Below are 12,104 nucleotides of genomic sequence, written 5' to 3' on the forward strand. Positions count from 1 at the left end.
CATTCCCTCCCTCACCATGGGGGCTTCTGTCTGCCCCCTGCATACTCCTTTGTTCCCCCATGCCCCTTCCCCCTAACAGACTTACCACCCAGATGCTGGTTTCCAGGCTTCTGGGCTGCACTCCTGGCTGTATGCACGCTGTGGCTGCGCGCATGTATGTGGCATTTATTGGCAACATTATTGGACACATCAGCCAAAAAAAGCGCCTTGCCAATAATGTCAATTTTCTTTTTATTGGTGCCAATACAATATGAACCAATGTATCAGTGCACCTCTAGTAATTACGCATTCTTGCTGTTTTGCCATAGGTTGGGTTTGTATTTGAAAGTCAAGTTAGTGTAAATGTTTCAATTAGAGTTGTGCGTTAAAGAAAAAATATCATACAGTTGCTCTAGTACAAACTTTAATGTGAATGCAGTTATATTAGTATTAAACTGGCTTATGTTGGTGTAGCTTATTCTTTTTCCTGTGCACAAATAGCTCTACATTGCTTTTACTCTGATCAGTACTCAAAGTTTAGTTAAGGCACAGCGGTATCTTGGGCTATCTCCTGACCTTTAAAAGGATTAAAGCTCCAATCGGACAGATCTAAACGTAGACCCTAGGCTCTGAAGGGTGAGGGAGGATGCTTTTGCTAACATCTCTGGTCTACTCTGGGCTACTTCAAACTATGGAAGGAGACAAATCGCATCTCTTGCCTCACCAGTTAGCTATGCTAGTGAAAATCCTGGAATTAGAGAAAATTCTGTCAGTCAGGGGTGTGGGCGCACATGCTCCAAGTCCTGAAGTGCTGCATACTGCGGGTTTCAGTCCCATACAGAACCAAACACCCAGGAAAGCACTAGTTGGATGCCTGCCCTTCCCCTCCTTTCCCCTCATTGGACAGTGGGATGAGGTGGAGAGTGGAACACTATGGTGCCAACTGGAGGGTACTGCTTCTCTCTGCTGCCCAGCTGGGACGTGGCATGAGCAAAGCATCCAGCCACTCTGCAGCATGGTACAAGCAAAGGGTCTAGCTACTAAGTGCCACTGAAGCTCCCATTCAGCAGGCCAGAATCCAGTAGCTGTGTGTTTCAGATCTAACCTGTTTCCTTGGTGTAGGCCTTTTTGCCAATATAGTTTATTTGCTTTGAGGAAATGGTATAATTTATACCTGCAAATGATCACCATAAGCAGTGTCAGTGTTAGGAGAATTTGGCCATACAGTTACAGTAAAGGAAGGCCACTGAAGTAAAGCAATACAATCCCGATCCTTTCTAAAGTGAAATACAAATCAGGCTCAAACTTAGATGACTAAAATGTAGAACAGTGACTTCCTGATGTATGTTTGTTCATTTATTTATTTATTTGTATGGTGGTGTAGAGTGCAGGAACTCTAGGACTGAGACTAAGGGCGAGGATAAGGAAATGTGTTTTTAAAGAATTGCTTTTCTGTGTGCATAGTACACCTGAGAGCCTTTTGACACTGCAGGACCCTTCAGGCTTGTCCTTTCTTATTGCTGTGTTTGAGGAGAACAGCAAAAACATCTTACTGTAATGTTACTTCTCTAACAGAAAATACTAAGTTTTAAGATTTAACTAAGTGACACTTCCTCTGCTTGAAGAAAGTTGTTTGTACCTGAAAGCTTGCAAGGCGGAATTTTTCCAACTATTTGAGTTGGCTTAATAAAAGGTGTTGGATTTACCCAATGAACCACGTCTGCCTAAGTTGTAGTATATTTATGTGCATGCTGTAAGTGATTCAAAGTTGCATGCCAATTTTAGTTTTGCTTTAGGAAAGAAGATTTTTTCCCTGGTTTCAATATAATGCACTCTGTTTCCTCTGTCTTTCACAGAAAACAACATCTGTTCTAGCTCCTGAAGCATTGTTATTTTTCTGAAACCGTAATCTCAGTAAGTGCTTGTTTTCAGGGGAAAATAACCTAGAAAAGCTTGTTTGCTGAACAGGTGTTCCTCCCTAACAGTACCTAAACTTTTTCATTGCAGAAAAAGTTTATGTAGAGATTTAGTATAGAATAATATCTATAGAGCTTTAAAATCACACTGTAGCTTATTCTCCAGTAACTCCTCCTTGAGGACAAGTGGTTTCAAGATATTTCTTTTTAACCAATTCTTCCAACATTCACTTTTAAAATACAAGTACACGTGTGTTGTGGAAGGCTAAATGTAATTTCATTCTCTTTAAATTGTATCCAAGCCATTCTTTTTGGCATTGTAAATTCTGACTCACATGGAGAAAAGGAAGCTCATAACTTCCTGAGTTACTTCCTTCCCAAATGTGGTGGAGAGAGCACTTTAAAGAAATGAATGGATTGGGAATAAGTAAGTAACTTGTTTATTTCTTAATGTTACAGATCCAGTTACTGGAAGCATTCTACATGATCAAGCCATGTTTTTTGAGAAACTTATTTGTGAATAAATAAACTTAAAATTTAAGGTAAGATTTTTCTTTACATCTACTTTCTTTTTAAGTTTGAGTAGTTTAATAGTTGTCCTATTAACATGCAGAATGGTTAAATTATATGTTTCATTTTCATTTTATCTACTGCCTCTTGTCATCAGTCAGCATAGTATTTTCTTTAGAGAATTATATGAACCTACATTAGGCTGTGGTTATGAACACAGAAATCAGCTTGGTCTGTGGGCAGACAAACAAATTACACTGATTTAAAAGAGGCCCGAGACTTATTGCATGTCAACTGCTCCACAGTAACTGCCTATATACATGCTTTTATCCTCCAGTAAGTGATATGTAAACTAATGGTGGTTTACTCCTTCTTGAAAAGGGCTGTGGTTTAGTTTACTGGGTAAGGACATGCACACAGACTGGTTGACAAATAGTAAATCACTGCCTCCTTTTAACGCTGTAATGTGTTATTCGTATCGTAAACCATAAAAAAGAGTGTATAAACATTGACAGCTTCAAGAAACATTACACGAATGGGAAGTAAGCGAGAATGAGAGATCACTGACCAACAGAGTTACTATTTTTAACTGTAACCCCCTATGCTTCTCTTGAAGGTCAACACCTAGGAAGTACCATATTTACTTAAATTCAGGATGAGGTTTCCCCCCTTGACATGTAGGGGGAAGTGTCTTGTCTTGGATTCAGATACAAGGCAGTGAGGGGCCTCAGCTGCTACCTGTCCCCCCAACCTCCCCTCCACCTCTATGCCCCTATGTCCCCACCCTCCCTTGCTACTTACCCTTGCTCTGCTCCAGTAGGCTCTGGGCCCTGGAGCCAGGGCTGAAACTGTCAGGAATTGCAGGGGGAGAGGGGACTAGGGCCAGGGGTCAAGCTGCTTGATTACCCCCTGCACCTGCCTCCCCCTACCATCTGCCCCGCTACTGCCTCCCCCACCCTCCTTGCCACTGTTTTCCCCTCTTGCAGCAGTGGGGGGATGAATTAGGATGACCCACCAAGAATTAGATTCAATACATGCAAAATTATAGCAAATTTACAAATTTTCCACATATAGAATCTAATTCTTGGGGGATCAACTTAAATTCAGAGTCATACTGGGTTTGGGTTAATACAGTAGATTCTCCCAGCAGTAAGGAAATGGCTAGATCTTTCCCTGGTATCCAAATAAATACCATATTTGATTGCATAATATGCATATTACCTTCATATTTCCCCCCAGATCATCTGGGGAAGATTGTGGTATGCATAATATAAAAAGAAGAGTACGCCCCACAGGTCTGGAAATCAGCAGGGAAGGACTTGAGGTGAAAAAGCAACAGCGTTAATTGCCATGGCTGTGGGGAGCCATGGCAATTAATGCTGCCAGTGCTCACTCCCTTTCTTTCCCATGCTCCCTACACCCCTCTTCCAAATTTCTGATCTTTGGGGATCCCTCCCTCCCCAACTGCATGCCAGATCAGAATCATGTGTGGTGTTGGCCCATGACTGGATCATGTCTGACCTGGCACATGGCTCCAGAGCCAACATGCAGTCCTAGATTTGCTGCACAGCTCTGGAGCCTTTGCTTATGGTTGGACCCAGCATAGCATGCTGGTTTGGGCCCTGCGCTCATGTTTCCAGATTGGATGAGCTACTTAAGGCCCAGCCCCGCCTCCCCCTTCCCCTCCCACCCCAGCCTCTCACTCCCAAGCTTCAGCCCCCTGTTCCCCACAGCCCTCCAGTTGCCCCCATCCCAACCAGGCCAGAGTGCTACAACTCTGATTTGTGCAGGCATCAGCAGAGCAAGTCCAGCCCTGGAACGGGTGGGAGGGAAGAGGAGGGGAGGCCTGGGGCACCCTCCACCCTTGCTGGGCATTCCATACTGCACCAGGCAGCCTGGCCACAGCCTCTCTCCCCCCACCAGGCAGCATCTGCCTGCCCCATCTCTGTGAGCATGGGCACCGGTCCCTGTGCCTCTGTCCTGGCCACAGAGCTCCCCACTGACCCCAAAGGACCCCCTGCCTCTTTCCCCTGCTCGACAAGCAGGCAGTACCCGCCCTGCCCTGCCGTAGCCCAGCCCCAACACCCAGACAGCTTCCCCCAGCTCTGCCAGGCATCAGCCCCCTGCCCCCTCCTTTCACACACACACACTCTCTCTTCCTCCCCCCCGCCCGGACAGTCTCCAAGCTCTGTCCCTCCAGCCCTGCCCCACATAGATTTACTTGCATCGAGCTCCCAAGGCTGCTCCCACCATTCTGCTTGGCTGCGTGCTGGGCATGTGCGTTTGTGTGCACACACACATGGTGCCCCATACCTCCAGTTGCCTTCCACCTGCTCCTACCGGCAGAGCACAGCAAAATCTTGGACGTTGGTTCAGATTTCAAAAAAATGCCCAGATGGAGATCAGAGGATCCAAAAAGAGGACATGTCTGGGAAAATTCGGATACATGGTAACCCTAACTCAACTGCTGTCAGTGCTGAACTTTTAGCAACCATAAAATTAAATAACGTCCTACCTTCTTTTAGAAGGGTAAAGCCCTCTCAGCGAACTGAGCCTTAATGAGGAGCAGACAGCTAAGGAAAGGTTCTGATTAGCAAGGTAATGAGTCTAAATTAGTTATGAACAATTAAGCATAGCCTGTTCCCACATGAACTGACCAGAAAGCTTGAAAGCAGGTGTGGCCAAGCTGTGGCATGCTTGCCACAAGTGGCATGGAGCAGCTTCTGTGTGGGACATAGGGGGCAGGGAACAGAAAGCAGAGCAGCAGATTGGGCTGGGGAAGGGAATCAGAGGAGCACTTGGGAAGGTGCAGGGCTTACCTTGTAGTATGCCTGACAAGAAAGGTTGGCCTCCACTGCTTTAAAGCACTGCTAATGCCAAATTCATGGTGAAATCAATGGCGTTTGACAAATGGCATATTCCTGTCTGAATATGCTGAAGTCCCATTGGCTTTTATAAGGACATGCATCTTTAAGTGCTGCTGAATCAGGGCCTATGTTTTACAACATAGTGGTGCCAGAAGGCACACGTTTTTCTGATCCCACCTGATACTCAGCCTTGAGTGTTAACTGTCATCAAAAAGTCCAAAGAAGATGACTTGTTTGCTAATCTGAGTCCAAAGGTATTTTTTTGCTGTGAAGTCCTTGAAGAGAAGGGTGTATAATTGGAGTGTTAGTACAGTCAGAGTAAATTACATATTGCAGCAGTATAATAAATTCATAGAAATAATATGGAGAGAGAGAGAGTGTATAAAGTTCACTTTAATTAACATTTTCTTGCTTTCCTCCCATTTAATTTACTGTTTCTAAGCCTTGAAGTCAAAAAACTTGCTTGATAGAAGCTGTGTGGAATTAATTTTTCTGAAAGAAAACAAATGTATTATTTGTTTAGAAGGTTAAGATCAATATTTTATGCTGGTCTTGGCAGCTATGAGGGAGCCATTGAAAGGATAAGACCAGATGCTTGATGTCCTGGCAAAGACAGGCTGCTGCATGTTGTGCTGCTTGGAGCTTTTGTGTTGTCTTCCAGTGAGTTTCAGATGTAGTTAATTGCACAGCTCACTCTGGAGATGATAAATGCGTGGATCAATGTGATCAGGTCCTTGTCTGAGAGGACAGGATAATGTTTTCTAGTGAGCTAGAGATAAAAAGTGATATTTTTAGACATCAATATTCGCTGCTTATCCAGCTTTGCTGAGGGTCAGAGAAAACCCTGAGGCTTTGTAGCAATTTAAATGTAAGCTACATGCATTAAGTGGAAGGTAGAGATCATATTTTGGCTACTTTTTGGTCAGCATCACTTCAATCTTACCTGGGTTCAGCTTGCATAAGAACTCTCTTCACCAAAAAGCTAATCTTTTTTTGTTTATATGTATTTTAGCACTATCAGCAGTTGCATAGGTCCAGAATGATATGTGGACTTGAGGGTGGAAATAGACTTTGTCAAGTAAAGCAGATGTGTCTTGGCATAGCTGATCAGCTTCATTGGGTGAAACGCACGTCACCTATTGTCCTGTCCATAGATGTTGCAGTACAATGGGTGATGGGTTCTCTCAGGGTTTGAGGGGCCCAGTTCTTCATGCTGTAGACATTTCCAAGCAGGATTGGGCCTCTCAAGACCTGAGATCACCCGCCTGGCTTTCCCTACTTACCAAGGTATACCCCAGATTTCCTAGAATGCATCTTGGTAAGTGGGGAAACTCTTACTTTCCCCATTTACTAAGGCATGCCCAGGAGATCCTGGGGGCACATCTCAGGAAGCAGGGAAAGCTGAACAGGTGCTCCCAGGGCTTGAAGGGCCCAATCCTGCCCGGGAATTCCCAAGGGGCACAGGATCAGGCCGTGGAGCCCCTGCCCAGGATGGCTGGGGAGGAACGGCAGCTCTGAGCTACCCATGCTCTCACGTCATAAAGTAAGCAGACATCAACTACTGAAGAGCAGTATAAGTTGATATCACCTTTGTTGTGGCCACTATTTTTGGTGCCATGAAGGGCATGGTTATCTGTTTGCTTGGGCTACGTGCCACCATAAGAAATTTTATGGAGGCACAAAAGCAACAGAAGGCAACATCTGTTTCCACCCTGGCTGTTATCAGCATAGTGTTGCAGCTAAGCGTGTGGCACTACCTGGACTGTCCCTGTGATCTCCTGTAGATACTGAAGAGGAATCAGTACAGACTTTTATGGAATCACAGAGGTGAGGATCTTAGGGGAGGTGAATCAAATATCCATCACTACAGTGGCTTTGTCTTTCCTGTCGTATTTAGACAACTATTTAACTGTTGAGTTCAGACTTGATCTGCTGTGAAGGTAGGTATCTTCAAGACGATGTGGAGAGAGCTTGAGAGAGTCCAGAGAAGACCCACTCATATGATTAGAGGCCTGAAGAGCAAGCCATATGAGGAAAGGCTGACAGTGGGAGAAGAGAAGGCTTCAGTGGGATTTGGTGGCAGCTTGTATCAGGGGTGAGCATCAGGGGCTAAGCTAACAACTATTCACCAAAGTGCCGCAGGGGAAAACCAGGAGCAACAGTCAAACTCCTAGAAGAAGGTTCCAGACTGGATATAAGGAGAAACTTCTTAATGGTTCATGTGACCAGACTCTGGAATAGACTCCCAGCAGGGGTGGTGCAGGCACCTACCCTGGAGATCTTCAAAAGGAGACTGGACACACACCTTGCTGGGGTTATTTGACCCCAGCCGTCTCTCCTGCCCAGAGCAGGGGGCCTGAACCTGATGATCTTACCAGGTCCCTTCCAGCCCTAAAACTTCTGTGAATCTGTATCAAAATCTGCTGCACCCTCAGCTGTTTTTTAGTTTCCTGTTGTTAACTGATGTCTCAGCTTCTGAGAGGAAGTAGAAATTTGTGTGTTGGTATGTAATTCAGCTGTACTATATGGCTAACAGTGACTTACATAGAGCATCCTTGGTGTTTATACTAAACTTGCAGAAAAAACAGCCTTGTGTGTGTGAATTGCAGAGAATAGGCACTCTTAAATGTTTGATAATTTTTCACCCAGTACCTCAGTTGCATCGTTCAGCTGACCCTTTCATTGAAAAATGTCAAATAACAGGGATAAAAACCTAGTTAGCTTTTGATATTAAAAGTTAATTAAAATGATTATCATGTACTATATTTATACTAATGATGTCTGGCTATACAGTTGGCTGAATTGGATTGGTAGCTGCTGTAATAAAGAGTCAGAGCAGGTGCTTTGGGGACTATTCTTGGCTGCTGAACTGAGAGCGGAAATTTACCCCAAGGAAATATGTTCAGTTTGTTCTTGTTGGCCTGATCTATGAATGAATCACTCAAAGTACACAAAGATACCTCTCTGCTCTGACAGTGATATTGCTCTGGTAGTGTTAGTGGCTGAATGTGTCAGTGAACTGTAGCAAAGTTATCTTCAGAATGAAATCATTGGACCATTTTGACTCTGGTTTTTGCCTAGTAGTTCAGGAGAAAAGTGCACCCAAATTTTGGGGGGAAGTGGGGTTCACCATCTTGACTATGGTGTTCATGTTTGGGCGTTGCAGTCTATGAATTATGGAATCGCCTCCTAAAGTTGGTAACTCCAGTCTGGAGAGAATAGCCACAGCTCCTTGAACCCATATATTACAATAAATCAGATGGTCATTTTGTTTTTTAATTTCCATTCCTTTACAAGTCCTGTGTAAGGAGGTACCTGTGCTGGTCACCTGTTGCTTCAGAAAGGTTAACTGTAGAAATATGACAACAATTGGCATTTGACCCCCAGATACTTAGAAGTTGGACAGCCTTGGCATAACCAAAGTTCAAAAACTTCTCACCCTACTTTCCTCATTACAGTATATGCATATAGAACCTGGGCAGAAGTGCAATGTAAGATAAATGCTGTTCTACAATAACATGGCTTACGTCATCAAATAGACTCAAATATTGACTTAAAGGATGTTTCTGAATTGGCTGCATGTAATTTAGGGTCTGATAATAACTATTAGTAGGGAAATAGAAAAAGGTTGATCTCTTATTTTTCCATTGAGGGGGAGCCAGAAATAGAGAAACCATGTGCATTGGAAAGGATGGTAGCTCATGTTACTTTATTCAGCGAAGTTGGATATGAGAAATCAAATGATGGCTTCAGCTAAGATTTTGTTTGTCTGACAGCTGAAAGAAACAATTGACTTGGCAAAAAACAAGGTTTTTAGAAGTTCCATGCAGAGAACTGATTGTGGGAAATGTTAATCTGAATGGGGAACTTTTTTTTTTGGAGTATTTCCTGTCAACGTATGTGGATACTGTTTAAACCGAAGGAGCCCAAATGATTTTGTAAGAGCATGGGCACAAATGTTTATTAGTAATAGTAAAAAAATTACCTTAATGTCTCTGTGGGAGTAACATCTAGATATTAGTGTTGCCTCTGCACCCTCCTCAGGAATGGGTAAAGCAATATATTGTAAGCAGATCAGGATACAGTTTCCTTGGCTGTGCAAGATCTTTATAAGAGGGTGGGATCCCATATCTCATGGTTGCTTTTAATGTTATATAATCCACTTGAAGAATAGAGAGGCAAGATATTAGCATAGGATAACTTAAGCAGGCTGCTTTGTTCTTTCCCACCAATACTCAGTCACCTTTCTGTCAGGTAACTTAAAGGACGTTTGCACTAATGTGCTTAAAGCAATACCCAGGGGTTCAGTTCAAAGTGTACTCCTTTGCTTCAAAGACAGTAAACATTGTTAAATATGAAGGTGGTTCTTCCTATATCCATTTCATCTTACAAAGTATCACTTCTAAATACAAAGCAGTTTTTGCAGAGCACATCAAAGTATGCAAATTTTTAAATCATTGAAGTCAGTGGAGTCAAGTCTTACTAATAATGTCACTGTCAGCTGCTTCATCTGCACCATTACAGTGTTTTTATCGTTTAATATTTTCCTTATACTGATGACAATAGTTAAGTTGTTTTTCATGACAAAAACAATACCTATAATGTCATGCATGAAGTAATGGTGCAAAAGCAAATTTTACTCCAAAGGCAAATACTGGGCCCAAACACCAGGGCTAAGTACCAACCGTCAGAAAGCCTGAGGCTAAATTGATTCAATCTTTGCAGGCTAGTCTATGATGTATAGATTGAACCAATAAGCAAGTGAACAAACATCACTTCTGATTCCAAAAATGCAGCCACATGCCTGCAGTGGCCCAGGCGGGTGCACTAGAGCACACCTCCCTGCTTGGCTGGAGCACACAGCTTAGGCCAGGGCTAGCCTGCCCACCCTGTTGTGGGGGGGCGCAGGTTGTGGGGACATCCAAAACATCCTGGGATGCTGGGGAGCTGTGACTAGGGACAGATAAACTGTTGCACATAAACTGGTTTTAGTGATCGGAAACTGATTTAAACTTGTAACAACAGAAATTCAGTGCACATAATCTGCTTTCAAAATGGCCAAAACCAGTTTAAGATGAACCTGGTTGGATGTAATATCAGACTTAACTGATTTAGGTCAAACCAGTTTATAGAACTTTTGTTCCAGATTCCTTCCTGGTTCAAGTTAATTCGCAATCTCCCGGCAGCCCTGGACTGTGCTATCTTTTGCAGTGGAGCAGGGATTGCCTCACCTCTCTGCTCCCTGTCCTGCTTCCTGCCTGTGTCTGTCAGGCCATGGGGGGCAGGGGACCAGGGAACAGACCCTCCGACGTTCCCTGCCCAGGGTCTACACAACATGCAGGGGGAGAGAAGACCCCTCTGATGGGGTTTTTTTTGACCCTTGGCAGCCTTTCTCTGTCCCTCCCTCCTCCCCAGGGTACAGCCTGGGAAACCAGCCACTTCGCTCTCCCCTGCACAGCTGCTTGCCTTAGTTGCTGCCACATGAGAGAGGGCAAAGGAGTTCCCAAGGCCCTGGGGGTATGGGCACCAGGGCTCCCCTGCCTCAGGGGGCTTTCTCCACCCTGGCTGGGGGTCCCCCTAGCCAGGTGGGCACAGGCCTGGGGAAGCAAAGGGAATTCTCCTCCTTCCCCTTCCCAGCTGCTGATTGCTTCAGCTGCTACCACAGGAGGAAGGGGAAAAGTCCTCCAGGTCAGGTGTCTGCCTGTGCAGCCCAGCACTGGGGCACCAGGGAGCCCCTGCCTTGAGGGTCTTCCCCCCACCCCAGCCGGGGGGCAGCACCGGGGAGCTAAGGGGAATTCTTTCCCTCCCGAACCCCTTGGCTGCTTGCCTTAGGAGTCTGAGATAGCCTGGGGCAGCCACGGGGAGCAGAGGGAAATTCTCCTACTCCTGCAGGTACATGATTGACCTTTCATTAGATGTCTCCAATCAACTTAGTAAATAGTATTAAGAAATTAAGAAACCTAGATATTTTGCTGGGTTTTTCAACAGTGCTTAAAACCACCCAGCAGAGATCACCATGTTATGTCTTTGTTATATACAACATGTAGTACTAGAGAGCATCTGCCCCAAAGAACTGTCCTAATAGACATCAGACAAAAAATGAAAGTAGAAAAGGGATCACAGACATTAGAGTGACTTGCCCAAGATCTCACAGAGGACTGATGGCTAAACCCAAGCCTCCTGATTCTGCCAGGATAGTGTCCAGGACACTATCCATTGGACCCAGTGCCTCCAGTTCACAGATGTTGCTTTCTACCTTTAGTTGATATCTTTAGGTGCCTGTAGACGTGCAGGGACGCTGCTCCAACGTGATGTAATTACAGTGTGTTGGAGCAAACTTGATTGAGTCTGCCAGTGTGTGCTAATTAGCACTCTCCAGCATCCTCTGCATCTTGTGTTTTCAGTGTCCCCGTGTTTCAAAATGGCAGCAGGGGCATTTTAACTAAAGCTCATTGAACAAGCTTTAATTAAAACTCCCCTGCCACCATTTTGAAGAGTGGGACGCTGAATGCAGGAGACACAGCAGGTGCTTTAATTAGAGTGACTCTCAGAGCTGCTTTAATTAAAGTATTCCCTTCCGCCGCCCCCCCCCCCCAACAGAGCACATGTAAAGATGCCCTTTACTGCTGAGGTATAGCAACTGCTATGGTTTGCATTCCCTACAGAGGGGTATTTCAAATAAGAACATAAATGTGACGCAGGACCTAATAAGCAAGTGGGAGAGCCATAGTAAATTGAAACTTCTCTTGAGGTTGGGCAGTTTCCCATTTGTAACCACTAGTTTGCTTGGTGATGTGAAAGATTAATCTCAATTTTTGTGTTCTTTATTTCC

At 44.5% G+C, this 12,104-nt stretch overlaps 1 protein-coding gene and 1 long non-coding RNA gene across 3 annotated transcripts in view; one reads left to right on the forward strand and one right to left on the reverse strand.

Annotated features, from left to right (window-relative positions):
• LOC109288689 overlaps positions 1–2,435 on the reverse strand; it is a 13,665-nt gene extending 11,230 nt beyond the window's left edge. Inside the window, exon 1 of the long non-coding RNA XR_002095208.1 lies at positions 2,353–2,435. This is a non-coding gene — a long non-coding RNA (uncharacterized LOC109288689). The remainder of the gene's footprint in view (positions 1–2,352) is intronic.
• The window catches only part of TLN2 (talin 2), a 313,576-nt gene continuing 303,834 nt past the window's right edge, over positions 2,363–12,104 (forward strand). Inside the window, exon 1 of one of the 2 annotated variants that reach the window (XM_019504368.1) lies at positions 2,363–2,437. The gene's annotated coding sequence lies outside the window, so the exon portion shown is untranslated. The remainder of the gene's footprint in view (positions 2,438–12,104) is intronic. The other variant, XM_019504369.1, reaches the window with a different exon arrangement.

Source organism: Gavialis gangeticus, unplaced genomic scaffold (genome assembly GCF_001723915.1).
Source record: "Gavialis gangeticus isolate Ggan-Ray unplaced genomic scaffold, GavGan_comp1, whole genome shotgun sequence".
NCBI classification, from domain to species: domain Eukaryota; kingdom Metazoa; phylum Chordata; order Crocodylia; family Gavialidae; genus Gavialis; species Gavialis gangeticus.